The sequence below is a fragment of the Trichosurus vulpecula genome, chromosome 9, assembly GCF_011100635.1.
Source record: "Trichosurus vulpecula isolate mTriVul1 chromosome 9, mTriVul1.pri, whole genome shotgun sequence".
Taxonomy (NCBI): domain Eukaryota; kingdom Metazoa; phylum Chordata; class Mammalia; order Diprotodontia; family Phalangeridae; genus Trichosurus; species Trichosurus vulpecula.
In genome coordinates this window covers 82084892-82104115 of record NC_050581.1, presented here as the reverse complement: position 1 = coordinate 82104115, position 19224 = coordinate 82084892, and the positions used below count along the sequence as shown (strand labels likewise).

At 41.0% G+C, this 19224-nt stretch overlaps 1 pseudogene; it reads right to left on the bottom strand.

The window, feature by feature from the left end:
• The window catches only part of LOC118832171, a 122099-nt pseudogene that overhangs the window by 495 nt on the left and 102380 nt on the right, over nt 1–19224 (bottom strand).

The following is a 19224-nucleotide window of genomic DNA, read 5'->3' as shown; positions in this document are numbered from 1 at the left end:
ATTTCATAGACCTCTTCAAGGGTCTTTCACACCCGTGACCTCATTTGACCCTCCTAACAGGCCTCTTGCGGGGCAGGGAAGATCATAGAATCGCAGAGGTGGAAGAAATCTCAGAGGCCAACTAGGAGGTCAACCCACACCTGTACTGAAAAGCTTCTTACAACACTCAACAGTCAGCCTGGCTCTGCCTGAACGACTATACCGACAAGGGGCTCAATTTAGGGAGGGTCATGGGACTCCTCATCTTCCCTGACAACAAAGGAGAAATCCTAGGGAATTAGCTGAGAGGATTAAGTGCCTTTTTTCCCAGTAGGTGTCAAAGGTGGGATTTAAACCCAGGCCTTCCAGACTCTTAGGCCTCCATGCTGTCTCTAAGAAAAACTAAATGGATGAAAAATGCTCATTGTGGAGACTATAACACACGATTGGAAGACCAGTCCATGAAGTAGATCCATCTATCTATCTGTCTGTCTACCTATCTATCTGTCTGTCTGTCTGTCTGTCTGTCTATCTATCTGTCTGTCTCTATCATCTGTCTATTTCTAGAAAACGCATTGTCTATGAGGACAAATTGGGCTAAGAATTAAAGAGGGGAGATTGCATTGAACTTGAGAAAATGCAGGTTTTTTTAAAAGCAATGCCAAGTTGTACCCTGTCCCCCAAACCCATTTTTAATTAAAACACATATGCTGATGGTTGTGAATCTGGCAACAACACATGCTCTGAAGAACTGAAGTTGCAGATCAATGGAGAGCTCTATGGTGTGTGTAAGTTGGCGGTAGATCATTTTTCCAGTGATAACTTAAATGTAGGACACATAACATAAAGGATATTCAGGAAACATGATCAGAACAGGAGGTAAGTCTAGTCATGTACTTTCTTTGAACATATTTAGTCCCAGTATTAACTTTCCTATATAAGTCACCTGTCATTTGGGGACCAGTGAAATCTGTTTGCCTGGATCCAGTTTTTACTCTTTACCTAGGTGTACAAAAGGGCTTTATAGCTACTGAGTAAAGGGCTTTGGGCAATACTAATTACTTTTGTACATTGGATGTGAAATCTAAAACTTCATTATACTCCATTAATATGCTCCAACTTCTGTCACTCCTGCAACATTAGGTTGGCTTCAGGTGAGTTAGGTTAAATTCTTTGATGATTGTCTCTTCCTTTTGGCCACACTTCTGTTTCATCGTCTTCTAATTAAACCCATTTGGCTCAAGGACAGCAATTTAATTCTACTGACAGCATACTTTCTGGGGGAAATATGAGACTTCCTGTCACACTTTGCTATGTTAGATGCCCTCTCCTTTTGAGTCACAAAATGCTTTCACTTCCTCTGTAGAACATGATACGGTTTCTAATTCATAATACAGATAAAACAGACCATCTGCAACCAATTTGCTCTTTCTTGAGTTATTTATATTGTATTGTAGATAATAATAATAGCTAGCATTTATGTACTGCTTACTGCATGTAAGGCACTGTACTTTACAATTACTATCTCCTTTGAGCTTCACAACAACTCTGGGAGGTAGGTGCTGTTATTACCCCTATTTTACAGATGAGAAAACTGAGGCAAACAAAAATGTTTAGTGACTTGGCCAGGGTCACATAGATATAGTAAATGTCTGAGGCTGGATTTGAACTTAGGTCTTCCTGACTCTAGGCTTGATGCGGTATCTACTGCACCACTTAGGGAGCTATCTATCTTTGACTAGTAGCACCAAATTTGGCTGTTATTGACATATTGGACAATTGGTTGTCCATCTGTCCTAAAGTGCTTAAGGTCTATGAGATTCCTGAATGATAGCATTAACTAGCAGCAATTTCAGCTGGTTCTTTAGGTACTCTGTTCCCACCCCCATCTTGTTGCATTTTTTTCTAGATAATTTTGGAATAGGTAGAGGTCAGGGAAACATAGTGTATGTAGTTCACACTGAGAACAGCTTTCATACCATCTATGCAGTGAAAACACTACAGAACTAGTCTTGATTTTTTGACTTACATGATCATTATATTCCTTTGGACACCAAGAAGTCACTTCTGGATCCACCAAAGATCACAGATTTAGAGCTACATAATGGCAATTTTAGAGGTCATCTAGTCCAACTTCTCATATTACAGATCAGGTAACTGAGGCCCAGGGACATTAAGTGACCTCAGGTCCCAGAGATAGGAAGTGACTGGTGGGATCTGAACTCAAGGAGATCTCAGATCTCAAATTGCTTTTCAGACATCTAAACTGGATTTCCAGTAGATATCTTAAGTTCAACATGTCCAAAATGAAACTTATTCTCTCTTCTCCTAAACTCTCCTCCCCTCCTACCTTCCTTATTATTATAGAAGGTAACATAAACCTTCCTGTTCCTCTGGTGTGAAACCTAGAAATCATTCTCAATTCCTCATTATCTCTTACTTCTAATATCCAATCTGGGGCCAATGTCTGTCAGCAGCAGATGTTTGCAGCATCTCTAAAATACTCCTGTCCCCTTCTCTTCTCTGACACTGCCACCACTCTAGTGCAGGGCCTCATCACCTTACACCTGGATTATTATAACAGCCTGCTCTTGGGTCTGCCTGTATTAAGTTTCTCCCTACTCCAAACTATTCTCCAGTCAGCCACAAAAGTGATTTTCTTAAAGCACAGATCCAACCATGTCTCCCTCCTACTTATTAAACTCCAGTGGCTCCCTATTGCCTGCAGAATCAAATACAAAATCTGCTTTGTGTTCAAACCTCTTCATTACATAGTTCCCTCCTACCTTTATAGTCTTCTTACACTCAACACTCTGCCATGTACTGTTCAATCAAATAATGCTAGCCTCCTTGCAGTTCCATGATAAGATGCTCCTCTCAGCTCTGGGCATTTTCTCTAGTTGTCCCCCATACCTGGAATGCTCTCCCTACTCAACTCTGCCTGCTACCTTTCCTGGCTTCCTTTAAGTCCTATCTAAAATCCCATCTTCTGGAGGGTGCCTTTCTCAACTTCTCTTAATCCTGGTACCTTCCTTCTCTTAATTATTTCCTATTTCCTATTTATCCTGTATATAGCTTGTTTGTACATCTTTACTTGTCTTTTTCATTAGATTGTGAGCTTCTTGAGGGCAGGGACTGTCTTGACTCTTTTTGTATCTTCTGAGCTTAGCTCAGTGCCTGGCACATAGTACTTAATTAATGTTTATTGACTTACCTACTGTATCAACAATCTTGCTAGCAGCTGCTATAGGGGTGTAAGACCCACCAACATCCAGCACAAGGAAAGCAGCCAACACAGGTTCTTTGATCTGCTTTACAAAGGAAAGTAACTTTAAGGGGTTAACAATCTCAGTTTAATCAAACATACAAATATCATTCACAGTTCAGGGGGAAAAGATCAGTCCCCTGAACTTCAAGGCAAATACAAACAGAAATTACAAACATCAACAGACAGACCTTGTCTGATTCAAATCACGATTCATAGTTACCAGAGAAGAACTAACATCTAGGTTGCAAAGCTGGGGGGGCAGTTTGAAGCTTGCCCAGAGTCTCAACACTCCTTCCATGAGTGTGCCCCAAAAGTCAAACGCCAAGCTCTCCTCGACTATATCCTGTTCAGAGCCCTGAGGACTCTGACCTCACCCAGGCTGGGTGTGGGAAAGTTCCCCATCCCCAGTATCACATCATATACAAATCAATGACTCCCAATTGTCTCAGTGCTGAGAAATACTCCAAGACAAAAAGATTCCACTTTATCTGCCCTATTCAAACAAAGGCCAGAATCAGCAAAAAGTCCCACCTTAATTACTATTGCACCTACCCAAAGGCTAATGGTTCAGGAAGAAGTTTGTGCAAATGATCTATGAATAGTCAGGTACTAGGTTATAGCTTGCTGCCTATAGTATACAGTAGGTGCTCTGAAATGACTGCAATTTATCCCACTTAAAGCAGAAACTATATTAATTTATCTGTCAATGGCCATAATTTCCCTAGGAAATTCCAAATGTACTGTGACTTAGTCCTGATATGGGTCGTCCTTGTTGCTGAAGTCATAGAGACCTAGACCTCTCATAAGTCATAATGGTCTCCTAAAACACTCCGTTAAGCATAACCAAATACTATCTCCTTAATCTTTGTAATAATTTCAATTCATACTTCAGGAAGTCCTAGAGGAAAGGGTTCAGTAAGAATCATAGGCTAAAGTGGCTCCTATCTTTTTCCCCTTCACCAATTCTTGACACTCATCCATTAGAATTTAGTTTCTAGCATATAGAGGGTTAATTCTCTTCTTGGACACATGTAGTCCACAGGTTTTCATCCTGTTCACATTGATTTTTAAGAAGGGGCTAGTTGAATGATCCTGGTGGGCTCTCTCTCACTCTCCAGTGACTGACTGCATTTATCCCAGAGCTTGAGTTTTTCCAGTTCCTTAAGTAGGAAATTGAATGCCATCATGGAACACAACCTTCAAGGAAAGGACTTATTTGGTAAGATCTTCCCCTATACAGTCTTCAACACAGAACATGGTAGACTAATTTTATTTCTTCCTATAACTCTCTTTAATGACTTCTTTTTCTTCTTAATCCACTTTTATCAGCTGCAAATAACTTTGAGGTAGAGGCTGGGAGGCTACTCCTGCTTCTTAGATGACGGTAGTCACCAGAATAACAATTCACTAAATCTTCCTCCAGTCCTAACCTGAGACATTCCTACCTGGTTCAGGCACTCTGAAGTTGCTGGCCTTTTTATCGGTGCTTTTTTGGATCCCTTTCCTAACCTCTGACTGTAGCTGGAAAGCTTTTTACCCCCTTCTTGGGTTGTGATTGGGAACTAGATGAGAAAGGTACTCAGTGCACTATCCTTTCAAAGTAATTAGTAGCCTTAGGCATTCATGGTCTCTAACAGATGGGTTTTCCATTTTTAAAGTAGGTTACTCATAAAATGCAGATGCTCCGAGGCCCTCTAGCAGTTGTTCTCACTTTTTAGTGTCTGACACCTGCCATTCTTTTGTTTTTATTTTTTCCACCTGCCGCTCATAGCATTTCAGCAGCATAAGCCTGCCAGAGTTCAAATTTCTCCAGCATCTCCTTGGACTAACGGTACTTATTATAGGGGTCGCATTCAGGGTGCAGCTGTAATATCTGTCTCAGAGTCTGACCAAAGACATATGCTCCGACTGCTGGTGACACAGCCATGTTTGAAGCTACATTTTTTTGGCATATATGAAGTAGTTCCTACTTCCTTGGGAGGAAGTGAATCTCTTTAACAACAACAACAACAACAACCATAGCTAGTGTTCATATGGCCAGTTAAGCTTTGCAAAGAACTTTACATATATTAACTTACTTGATTTTAACAACAAATCTGTGAGGTAGATCCTATTATTATCCTCATTTTATAGACGAGGAAGCTGTGGCAGACAGAGATTAAGTAGTACACAGTAGGCATTTAATAAATGCTTATTCTCTGAGTCTGAAAAAGTTTAAATGACTTGTTCAGGTTTACATGAAGAGTAAGTTTATGAGGCAAGATTTGAAGAATTCAGTGTTTGAGGTGTGAGGCATCTTTATGATCCCTTTTCACGTGCCCATCCTCCTAAGATATTGATCTAGGAAATTTAGAAGGCTTTATAACCTCAGAGAACTTCCATGAAGGCAGTATTTTCCTTGCCTTCTTTTCTAAATATCTTAGGAGTCTATGCTGCCCAGAGACTCCAAATCAGCCTGTAGGGTCTTTTTCAATAGTACATTCATCACAGTTTAGTGCCTTTTATGAGTCTATGTAACTAATACACCAATTAGCTCCTGAGTTCCTGGAAGAATGCTCCCCTGCTTCCAAGTCTTTCATGATTTTTTACTCCCTGGCACTTAGATGGGGAGTTTCTCTCTCTCTCTCTCTCTCTCTCTCTCTCTCTCTCTCTCTCTCTCTTCTTCAGTAAGACCAACAGAACTCTAGTGAATGTTATGCTAATGAAATAAGCCTGAGGTGTTGCCGATAACTTTGAGATGATGTGTGTATGTTAATGACATAACCTTAAGGTGTCTTAGGTTAGAGTTAGTCTGTCCCTTCCAAAATCCTATAAAAATGAGATTCCAAACTCCTGCCTTCCAGCACTCCTCCATCTCCTATGGGTCCATGCCGCCCTAGTGCTCTCAGCTCTGATCCATGGTTATGTGACTCTCTGTGATTCTCCCCTTCCCCATTCTCTCCCTCATGCTGACTGCCTCTCTCCACCATTCTGGAATTAAGGAACCCTGACCCCATGCTGTCTACCTCTGTATCCTCCCCTCTCCGCCTCATGTTCGTCTCTGTTTTTTCTGTGCTGTTTGCCTCTGTGCTCTCTGTGCCTTGTTGTTGTTCAGCCATTTTCTACTCTTTGTGACCCCGTTTGGGTTTTCTTGGCAAAGATAATGGAATGGCTTGCCATTTCCTTTTCCAGCTTATTTTACAAATGAGGAAACTGAGGCAAACAGGGTTAAGTGATGTGCCCATGGTCCTACAGCTAGTAAGTGTCTGAGACTGGATTTGAACTCAGGAAGATGTCTTCCTGACTCCAGGTCTGGTACTCTGTCCTCTGTTCCACCTAGCTACCCTAAATTTCCCCTAACAATATTTTAGGGGTAAGGAATATAATTCTAGATATAATTCTAGACTGGTCCCCTCTCTTTAAGAAAAGCATTGCAGCTAACCTCCTCCTGGGGGAATAAAGAAAAACAAGGGTGGATCCAGCTTCAAGATAGCAGGACCTTGACCTTTCTCACCAATAAGGACAGCAGGAGGCCCAGGGCATCGTAGGTCCACAATAAATTCTTTCAGAATCAACTTAAGTCAAATGTGGGATGATCTTAAAGAAGCTCTATTTGATTTGGCTGTTAAAAGAGAGAAATTTTGGTTTATGTGGCATTTACTTTTGATAATAGCAGGACCCAGGTGTTTCAAAATTCCTATTAGTTCTTAGTCAAATTTTGGGAAAATGGGAAGTGTGCAAATGTTTCAGCATAGTTTGGAAGCTGCACTAGACTGCTCACAGTTCTGGGACACATTCTCCATAATGTGATGAACCAGAGAACAACTTACATTTACATACCACTTTCCATGCAACAACCTAGTGATGCCCGTAACATAGATATTGTGATCTCCATTTTACGAAGAAGTAAACAGGTGGAAAAGGTGATCATAGAGTCATTGGTCTAGATGTGGAAAGGACCCCAGAGGCCATCTAGTCCAACTCTTTATTCTTATAGACGTAGGAATTGAGGCCCAAGGAGGTTAACTTGTCCAAGGTCACACACACATCAGACAAGTATTGGAGTTGCAACTAAAACCCAGGTCTTATAACTGCAAATTAGAACATGCTCCATGACAGTACACCACTTCACATTAGGGGATCAACTTGACTGGGCTTGTGTCATTCTTTTACTTAAGAGAAAACCTTCCAAAATTCATCCAAAGGAAAATAGGAACAGAAGCTCTTCTACATAGAGGCAAGTGGAATCCAAATTCAGATATAATTAATTCAGATTCTTTAGGTCTTTGGCGAGCTCGGAGAGAGTAGTAGGGATGAAAACAAATGAAAATAAATCTCTTTTTTTAAGGTTAACTTCTTCATAATAGCTTTTATCACCATGGTACGTCATAATGTTGTAAAGTAGTAAGGAAAAATTCAGTTAATGAAAGGGATTTATTTTCATTTTAAAAGTGCATTCATTGATAAGACAAAACTTAACACAGTGAGCCAAGCTTGGTCCAGGAAAAGAGTGGAGAAAATGCACCTACCTCCCTTTATTATAAAAGTGGCCAAAACAGACCTAATTAAAAGAAATCACTAGGGAAACTACATCTTGCTAAAAGGTGTCATAGACAATGAAGGAATATCAATACTAAACACATATGGGCCAAATGGCAGTGTACCCAGATCCTTAAAGGAAATATTAAATGAGTTACAAGAGGAAATAGACAATGAAACTACACAAATGGGGGATCTCAACTTTCTTGAGTTGGTCCTTGAAGGAAGAGAAGGTTAACAAAAAGTGAAGGTATAGGGGATTTAGGGGAGTTATCAGTTCTAAGCATGGAGGATAGCTCAGCATAAAGGCAGGGAATAAGAGAGTACCATTAGTTATATTAGAATAGTGGAGTAGTAGTTGTAGTAGAGGAGGAGTGTATTAGTAGCAGTAAAGTAGTAGAGAAGTAGCATCAAACTTAAATAGAATTTAACTTATTAGTGCATATTGACTTAGAAAACTACAATTTAACCTGATCTACATTTTGCTCTTCTTATTTATTTTGTTAAACATTTCCCATTTTTAATATGGTTTAGCGTGTGACCTGAGGCTGTATTTGACATCTCCATATTAGAGCATAGGAGGATTAGTATCAAATAAGGCTGATAAAGTAGGACCAAACTGGGGAAGGTCTTTGAAGCCAGGATCAGGAGTTTTTCATTTATTTGGTAGGGAGTGGAAATCTATTGAACGTTTTTCTGAGCAGGAGTGCAACTCGATTAGATTTATGAAATAGGAGGATTACTTTGCCAGCTATGTGAGGGGTGGATTGGGGAGCGGGTGAAATTGGAATCAGGCCGATCAGTTAGGAACCTATTGAGATCCTAACCCAGAGTGTTGGCAGTGGGACTAGAAAGGAGGAGACAGGTCATTGCAGAGGTGCATTTGGCACAACTCGGAGACTGATTAAATATTGGGAAGGTGGTGAAAGAGGGAAAAGAATCAATCATCAAGAGAAATAGGGAAATTAGGTTTTTTAGGTGGAGGAGGGGAGAGATGATGAGTTTAGGTTTGGATATATTGGATTTGATATGGTAAAGATTATTCAGGCAAAGATTTCTATCAGTCAGTTGTAAATGTGGTAATGGAATTCGGGGGAGAGATTAGGTCTGGACACATGTATTGTTAGCTATTGTTGTTCAGTTGTTTCAATCATGTCCTACTCTTTGTGACCCTATTTGGGGTTTTCTTGGCAAAGATACTAGAATGGTTTGCCATGAGGAAACTGAAGCAAACAGGGTTCATTGAGTTGCCCAGGGTCACACAACTAGTAAGTGTCTCAGGGCAGATTTGAATACAGGTCCTTCTGACTCCAGGCTTGGTCCTCTATCCATTGAGCCACCAAGGTGTAATTATTTTAACTATACACTGAGGTGAGTGATCACTGAAATCATGGGAGTAGATGAAATTGTCTGGGAAGAGAGTTCAGAGAGAAAAGAGAGCAGAGCCTTGGTGCAATTTACATTTGGGGATGGGTTGGAGGAAGAGAAGGAAGAGGGATTGATCAATGAGACTGAAGAGGAGTGGTCAGAGAAATAGAAGAAGAACCAGGGGAGAGTAGGGTCTTGGAAGCCACGGGAGGAGAGAGTACACATGGGAGTGGTCAGAACTGCCAAATGTAGCAGAAAGGTCAATGAGAAGAGGCCAAAGGATTTGATGCTTTAGGTCTTTGGTGAGCTTGGAGAGAGTAGTAGGGATGAAAACAAAAATGAATGTGATGAAAAAGTGAAGGGATAAGGAAGTGGAGTCAGTGATGGTAGAGCCTTACACATTTTTTAAAAAAGAAGTTTAACAGTGAAGGGAAGGAGAGAAATAGGATGATTGCTTGAGGGAATAGAATGGATGGTATATATGGAGTATTTAGGGAGGACTAGCACCACCGGTGTGAGAACTTGTCAAGCCCTTTTCAGGATTACTCATCCACTTTTGGTGTCTACCTGTCACCCAACTCTCACCTGTGGTTCCAAGAAGCTATAGCATGTGCAGCAGCCACACCCTGGTAAAAAACTGTCTCAGCAGACAAGCTAAACCAGCTTGAGGGTAACTAACAGGCCAGCAAGGTAACTCGTTAGTGATTTAGGAGGATGTCTACCTCAAGCACATGAAGTCTTCCCCCAGGGGAATGGGCTGGATAACGATTTATTTCAAGGGCCATGAAGGTGTCTGAAGCAGGTGCTGTGGAGTGCTTAGAGTATGGTGAGACATCAAAGACTCCAAAGTCATCCAATGCATCCTGAGTCATCAACAGTCCCTGAGCCATCACCAGTAGTCTTGACTTTTGTTCTGCCACTGCACTTCAACGACTCTGGAAGAGAGAGTGAGGCTGACAACTTTGCGCAACTCCTTCACTTAAATCCAACTCAGAGCAAGTCAAGCCATCACCCATGGTGTCATTGGTCCTCTTTGAAAATGAAGGATGAACAATAACAACAAGAATGACTACTGAAAGGTTTTTATTAGACTAGGGGGTGATTTGAGTATGTTTGAAGGCAGTGAAGAAGGAGTAAATAGAGAGGGAAAGACTGAAGATGTGTGTGTGTGTGTGCGTGTGTGTGTGTGTGTGTGTGTGTGTGAGAGAGAGAGAGAGAGAGAGAGAGAGAGAAAGAGTGAGAGAGGGAAGGAGAGGGAGAGGGAGAGTCAGGGAGAGGGAGGATGGTTGGTGAAAATCCATTGTATAATATCCCTGAAAGGAGGTCATCCAACCTTTGCTTGAACACCTTCAGGAACAAGGAGTTCATTAGCTCTTAAGATAGCTGGTTCCATTGTTGGGCAGCTCTGTTAAAAAGTTCTTCCTTATATTGATCTGAAATCATCCTCCTTATCAGTCACTCTGGAGCTATAAAGAAAAAATCTCTTCCTTCTAGTATGAGATAGCCATTCAGACATCTAAAAGCAGTTATCTGTAGATTTCTCTTCTCAAGGCTAGCCATTCCATATTCCTTAAATTCGTATGATTAAGGGATTCCAGATTTCTAACCATCCTGATCAACCTCCTCTGGATGTAGGCCAGTTTGCCTTTGCCTTTGGTCACAGGGCTAGTGTATGTCAGATGTGTAAGGATCTAAGGTAAAGATCTAAGGATAAGGATCTAAGGATTGGTAAGGATCTAAGACAACTTCAAAAAGACTCATGATGGAAAATGCTATCCACATCCAGAGAAAGAACTTTGGAGTCTGAATGCAGTGGAAGCATATTATTTTCTCTCCTTTTTTTGTTGTTTTGTTTTGTTTCTTCTCATGGTTCCTCCAATTAGTTCTAATTCTTCTTTACATCATGACTAATGTGAAAATATATTTAATATGAATGTATAAGTAAAGCCTATATCAGATAGCATACTATCTGGGGGAGGGGGGAGGAGAGGGAGAGGAGAAATTTAAAACTCAAAATCTTATGGAAGTGAATATTGAAAACTAAAAATAAATCAATAAGTTATATTAACAAAAACAAAACAAAACAAAACAACAAAAAATAAGTGAATTGGTAGAACATTTTGGGATCAATAGCAAAAACTCCCAAGTATCTGATTTTTTCATGCCCATTTCTGGGTCCAGCTCATTTTACAACCACAATACCTGTCCAAGATATATACACACATATGCCTACACACACAATCTGGATAACATGCATTTTTTGTCCACTCCGTTTTCCCAGTGTGGATGATGATACTTATGATATTAAGGATTTCACTGAGGAGAGTTTGTAATGTTTTTGGACTCAACGTGATTAATAATACTAACTAGAAGGAAGAGATTTTTTTCTTTATGGCTCCAGAGTGACTGATAAGGAGGATGATTTCAGATCAATATAAGGAAGAACTTTTTAACAGAGCTGCCCAACAATGGAACCATCTTAAGAGCTAATGAACTCCTTGTTCCTGAAGGTGTTCAAACAAAGGCTGGATGGCCTCCTCTCAGGGATATTATACAATGGATTTTCACCAACCATCCTCCCTCTCCCTCCCTCTCTCTTCCTCTCTCTTCCTCTCTCTCTCTCTCTCTCTCTCTCTCTCTCTCTCTCTCTCTCTCACAAACACACACACACACGCACACACACGCATGCATTTTAAGGCTTACAAAACTTTTTCCTCACAGCTGCCCCATGAGGTAGGTAGTAGAAGGATTATTATTCCTACTTTACAGAGGAGGAAACTGAGGCATAGAGAGGCAAAATGACTTGCCCACAATCACAAAATTAGAAGTGTCAGAAGTGGTGCTTGAACTCAAATCTTCTGGCCTTAAGTCCTGTGCCCTTTATGCTCTGCTATGATGGATGGTGTAGTCTGGGGATAGGAGCATTTGGAGAACCTTGCCGTGGACATCCCTTTTCTGTTTGGATTCTATGCAGGGCATCTTCTGAGACTTGCTAACATTCCAGGTGAGGATTTATGTCTCTGTTTTATACCCTGCTTGATGGTATCATTATTCAACATATCTTCAAACAAAGTCATTTCCATGGTCATTTGTCAGTCTCTCCTCTAAAATGTGGTGCCCAGAACACATACTCCAGATGTAACATATGCAGGGCAGAGAACAGCCTGACAGTCACCTCCTTCATCCTGGATGCTCTGCTTCCATTAAGTCAGATGAAGATTGCATCAGCTTCCTTGGCTGCCGCTTTACACTGTTGGCTCATATTAAATTTTACATGTTCTCTGACTTGGAGTTTCTTTTTAATTAGGAAAGCACACTAACACCAATTAGTAGCAGCTTTCTCATAATTTGAAAGTATAGTACATGAGTTATAACGGAACTCTTCTCCATTGCCAATGAGGAAAGGTCAGACTTGAATTAGGGAGTGAAACAAAGGAAATGAAATTAAAATTTAAGAAAAACTCAATGTCTGTGATTACATCTATTGTAGGTGGTACCAAAGTAACCAGTTGAAATATGAAAAATTTAGTCCATTTATAGCTCTGGGAACACCATCCCTAAACCCTGCTGTCTTCCATGCTTGGCTGTCTTGGCTTCTTTCTTACATTCATGAAACCTTGTATGGGTGCATGCTAAAGAAGGCCCTTTTATTTATTTGGGCCAAACCTTTGACAATCGATGTACAAAGCGACTGGCAACTGGGTCTTATTTCCCCCTCCCCTGGTCCCTGTGGTGCATCACTTTCCCTTTCTTACATGTTATACTCTTGTTTATTCACTTTGTGTCCCCAGTGCTTAGCAGAGTGCCTGGTACATAGTAAGTCCTTAATAAATGCTTGTTGCCTGACTGGCTTGGGTAAAGATGAATTTTTGGATGGCTCTGAGTCTAGTCTTGTCACACACCACCAAGGTTCCAGTGCTTGGACTCAGATGGGATCATCTCCTGAGGACCACTGAATCCCAGCAATACACAATAGAGTCCTGGAATCGGGCCTCCTTCTTTGGAAAATGCCTAGGGTTGATCAGACAATGCTGTCCCAGGCCGGTGATCGAAGTCCCTAGGTAAGCATGTTACACACACCATGGGAAAAAGATGGCTTCCCTACAGCTGTCAGACCTTGGGTTCCTTGGGTCCTATGCTGTTGCTGTTGTTAAGTTGTTTCAGTCAGGTTCAATTCTTTGTGACTCCATTTGGGGTTTTCTTGGCAGAGATACTGGAGTGGTTTGCCATTTCCTTCTCCAAATCATTTTACAGATGAGGAAACTGAGGCCAATAGGGTTAAGTGACTTGCCCAGGGTCACACAGCTAGTAAGTGTCTGAGGTCAGATTTGAACTCAGGAAGAGGATTCTTCTTGACTCCAGGTCTAGCCCTCTATCCATGTGCCACCTAACTGCCTCTTGGGTCCTACAGTCCTGCCAAATAGTTACACCACAAACATAATCCAAGCACAGCTCCAGGGCACTAAGCCACCTCAGCAAACTGAGGTATCTAGATAGAGTTAGAGATTCATGAAGAAATGATCATTCAATTAACATTTTTAAATCTTTATGTACAAAACACTTGTTTTACAAGTTAGACAAGAGGTTAGACAAGTTCAGATAAGACACAGTTCTCTGCCCTTGTGGAACTGATAGGTTAGTAGGAGTCGAAAGCATACATGTATGTAGCTATAGTACACAGTTGTCCATTATATGTGCCTTTGAGAGGTGCAGAGAAAAGTGCCATATTATATCTGAGAGAAAGGTTCAGGACCCTAGATTTAGAGGTAGATGAGACTTTAGATGCCATCTAGTCCAATCTCCTCATTTGACAGATGGGAAAAGTGATAGATCAAGGAGGGTTTCATGGAGGAGATGGCATTTAAATTGAGCTTTAAGAATGGCTAGGAGCTCAGTGGGTTAAAAAGGGGAAAGGATAACTAGCAATGAGAGGGATGCATCTGGTGGTTCAGTTAGTCAACACAGCAGATTTTAAATCCCTACTATGTGCCCCTCTGGTAAATGGGAGGATGAGAGCAGTTTGTTCCAACTGCTGTGAAGGGGGCTAAGGCATGCACTGTGGAGTCCTTAGAACTTGGTCAGACATGGAAGCCCCCCAAGGCCATCCACTGTGTCCTGGGCCATTGCCAGTAGTTTTGACTTTTGTCCTGCCACTGGACTTCAATGACTCTGGAAGTGAGAGTGAGGCTGACAACTTTGTGCAACTGCCTCACTTAAACCCAACTCATGCTCAAGTCAAGACATCACCTGTGTTGTCATTGGTCCTCTTCTAAAACAAAGGATGAACAACAACATGTGCCCAAAGCTGTGCTTTATGAACACTGGGGGTAAAGAGAAAAGCAAAAATTAGTCCACATACTCAAGGAATGTACATTTTGAGTGGGGAGACAATGTGTAAACAACTGGGTACATACAAGATATATGCACAAGAGATGGAAGGCCTGAGTGAACGGGCAGAGGCCATTCCCCTGTGCTTTGCTCATAGATGGAAACCTGTTGCCAATAGGCCTTCCTTCAGGGGTAGTTATTGCTATCATTAGTAGTCATGGGACTAATCTTTACTCTAGGGGGAACAAAAGGAAACGTTAAGAGGTAGTGGTTCCCTGTGCCAGTGCCTGATGATGATATGGTCTTCACATTGTCACTGTCTGAGACCTAGGGACAGAAAACAACAAAAAGTTCGTGTATCATTATGAAGAACATAAGCTATCCAGGGACAGATACTGTTTAATTTTTGGATCTGTACCTCCAGTGTCCACCATAGCACGTGACACATAGTAAATACTTAATAAATACTTGTTGATTAATTGATCAAAGGGGATGAGACTTGTTCAGCTTGTTCCCAGGAGGTACAACTAGGAACCATGGGTAAAGATTCCAGCTCAGTGCAAAGAACTTTCTAACAATTAGGGCTAGATAATAATGTGACACACTGTCTAGTGAGGCTGTGAGCTAGCTTTCTGTGATTAGAAACATCTGAACAGAGTCTAGATAGCCATAAATCGGGGCTATTTCAGAAGAAATTTCTGCATTAGGGGGGATTTTGGACTATAGAACCTGTGAGGTCCCTTCTAATTCTGAAGCTATGATCCTCTGAGTTCACCAGCCTGCAGTCACAAATTCTGCAAGCCCTGTCCCTGTGATAACAAATGATATCTGATAGGCCAGTATAAATATATTTTAAAAACTTGTTCTTCAAATACTAAGCCTACACGTGCTGGAAACTGAAACAAAATTCTTTACAAAAACCATAACCGAACCTCTGCTGTTTGGTGTTTACCAACAGCCTAATTTGGTGTCAGTGGAAGGGCATGGGATTTGGAGTCAGAAAATCTGGATTTCTATAATAGCTGTGTCACTTTGGACAAACCACTTCCCTATCTCTAGTTTTTTTAAAAAAATTTTCTCTTCTGTAAATTGAGAGTGTTGGGCTATATAATCTTCCCATTCTAAACCATTATGATTCCATAGGCTTCTGTTCTTGAGAAGGTGCCCCACTTCTGCTTGGCACCTGTGTGAGTAAGTGAGTTGACAGCCTCACATGAGGTGCTGTTTATACATTCTGGGCACATGTAGTTTATGGTATTTTATCATTTTGTTTTCCCTGTCGTTTTTACAAATGTAGCTTTGTGATCAAACATTGACTGTGACTGAGATGATGAGAAACACTCACAAGTGTTTTCACTTGGACCCTTTCCCATATATGAAACACTTAATACTACTTGCACAATCTGCTCAGTGTATATTCAGTGTATAAACACACACACAATGATATGTTTAAATACATTCCCTCACAGATATATGCAAACTCCTAAAGACAAACATTTTGACCTACATTCTCTCACCTACACAAATATACCAGTATTCTTGTGGGAATGCATTTTTGCACACACATTCACATGAATAGCAATATACTTTCACTCTCATTCTTTTACACAAACACATATTCTTATACATGCCCAGTCTTGCACACACATTCACATATAAATCAACACACTGTCACTTTTATTCACAGAAATACAAGCACATTGTTGCATGTGTATATTCTTACACATGCATTCACAAATGTAGGAACATATTGATTCCTTCTCTGTCTCTCTGCCTGTCTCTGTTTCTTTCGTTGTATCTCTCCGTGTCTGTCTGTGTTGTTGTCTGTCACATACATACAGACACTCCCGTATGCCTACACTCCAGAAGAGTGCCACAGCTCTTTGAGTAACCACACGCATACCACTCTAATGTTTACAAAAAATTGTTGTTCAGTTATGTCCAACTCTTCATGACCCCGTGGACTATAGCATGCTAATACTGTCTGTGTTTTTTTTTTTTGTGGCAAAGATACTGGAGTGGTTTGCCATTTCCTTCTCCAGTGGATTAAGGCAAACAGAGGTTAAGTGACTTGCCCAGGGTCACATAGCTAGTAAGTATCTGAGGTTGGATTTGAACTCAGGTCTTCCTAATTCTAGGCCCAGCACTCTATCCACTGAGCAACCTAACTGCCTTTACCAAAAATGAGAAGGTGGCGATTAACATCATGGAAATTATGTTATAAACACAATTGAAGCTCTCCTTCAGGCTAGAGAAGTGGTAATTAAGTAAGACACCCAGCCCAGCCACTGCTGTTAGGAATGAGTGTGGATGTAAGAGGAGGCCGTTGCCCTCCTGCCCTCTGGTTTAGGGCAGCAGATGCAGATCATAAGCTATGTACAACCTCTTCCCTTTCCTTGTAAGGTTCAAGCCGTGCTCTTTGCACAGAGGCATGAAAACCGCTCAGAGAATCTGGGAGCTAGGCAGTACTATGGAAAACTTTCTTAAGCAGATTTAGGATCAAAGCAGTTCCTCTGGCGTCTAAGAACATTCCTTTCTGGCAGCTGACTTGTGATGATAGGGTTAGGGGTGGGGGTGGGGAGAGGTACAAGGAAACAGCCTCACTGTCCATATTAGGTTTGAGGCTATATGCTGTCATTGCTTTCTAAGTTCTGGTTTACAGAGTGAGAGTTTGAGATGGGAAAATTGACCCTGAAATTAGTGTCTGGTGCCACCAGCTGTCCGCAGATGTCCCGGTCTTGTCTGAACTGTTGCGTTGTAGATGTGATTAACTAAGATTGTTAGTACCTATAGCAAAACTCCTACTTCCAGTCTATTAATAAATAGTTATTTTTAGTACTCTAAGATGAAAAATATATTTATTTTATCTTTATAACAACCCTGTGAGGTAGATAAAATAGTTTTATCCACACTTTACAGAGAAGAGACTGAGTTCCAGGGAGATTCACTGATCTGTCAATGGCCATTCTGCCTGTAAGCTTCAGACTCAGGATTTGAGCTGAGGTCTCCTGATTCCTAGTTCCATGATCTCTTCACCACATCTGCTATCTCCTCCTGCTCCCCCAACCTCACTGAGGCATGGTGGAGTCTTTTTCTCTGCTTGGCTGCTGGGAGGACTTTATCCATTAGGGGAGACTTTTTAAATTTTTGTCTTTGTAGTCTCAGCCTCTGGCACTAGTGGGCACATACATGTTCACTGAATTGAACTGAGTTTTGAGGGGTCTTCAAGGACCCGCTCAGGAAGGAGGCTGATGACTGGCAGTTGTGGAGATTCTACCTAGTGCTTGACTTTGCCACCTCCTTAAGACTGAATGCAAAGCAACTATGGATCCGTAACAGCAATTTTTTACTCATGCTTTAATAATACTTCGAATTTTACAAAATGCTTTTCTCATGGTTATCCTGCAAGGTAGTAGTACAAATATTACGTCCTTTTACAGATGAGAATACTGAGGCTAGGAGGAGTTAAGTGAGAATGCAAAGCAACTATGGATCTGTAACAGCAATTTTTTACTCATGCTTTAATAATACTTCGAATTTTACAAAATGCTTTTCTCATGGTTATCCTGCAAGGTAGTAGTACAAATATTACGTCCTTTTACAGATGAGAATACTGAGGCTAGGAGGAGTTAAGTGAGATCTACAGGTAAGGAGAGTAAGACGCAGGATTTGAACCCCAGTTTGCCTGACTTCAAATGCAATGTTCTTCCCACTACACCAAGATCAATCTTCCAATGCTTTAGGATCAAACACTGTCTCAAATCTTGGTCTGGACTACTTCACTTCTCTTTCACTTATTATTGCCCTCCCTTTCTGTGCTCCCCCCACAATACCTTCAAGTCTCAGCTAAAATCTCACATTCTGCCAGAAGCCTTTCTTCATTCCCTCAGCCCCTTACTTGTGGTGACTTCCCTCTTAGATGACCTCTAATTTACCCTGTGTCTATCTTGTACATATATATTTATTTAAATGTTGTGTCCCAAATTGGATTTTAAACTCTCTGAGGGCAGGGACTTACTGCATTTCTTTGTAGGTTTCTAGTAGCCACAATGTGTGTGTGTGTGTGTGTGTGTGTGTGTGTGTGTGTGTGTGTGTGTGTGTATGTAAATGTCCGCTGGTTTTAATGTAATTAGGGAAATCCATTGGCTCTGTGGAAAGGAAAGGAGTAACTTATTCTGCTTTTTGAGAGATTACATTGGCATTTCTAACCTAAGTAGATATTATTTAGCTAAGATTTTAAGGAGAAGAGAAAGCAATTACTTTCTTGGAATATGTTAGATTGGCTGCAACTTTCTTGCATTTGGGGTTGTCTGCATCATCAGTGAAAGAGAAACTGACCCGGGTAAAACTTCAACACGTGGAGAAGTATTTTTAAAGGATCAACAGATCTGGAAGGGTACTTAGATGTTATCTAGGCTTCATATCATAGATGAGGAAACTGAGGCTCAGAGAGGGGAAGTCACATTCAAGGACACTCAGTACAATAGTGACAGAAATAATGGAAGTGAGGTTGATGAGGGGAGCTTCTGATCATTTGATGAGTTTACAGGCATGGACCTTTGTCTGGATTCAGAAAAACATCTTGTGGAGAGTGTGGGCATGCCAGTTGGGGACTTTTTTGCAAGGCCAGAGTGTGGTTCCTGACTGTTAAGTCAAGTCAACACACATTTATTAAGTGCCTATTATGTACCAGGCATCGTGCTAAGAACTAGGGATACAAAGAGAAAGGCTTCCTGAAGAATGTGAGGTTTTAGCTGAGATTT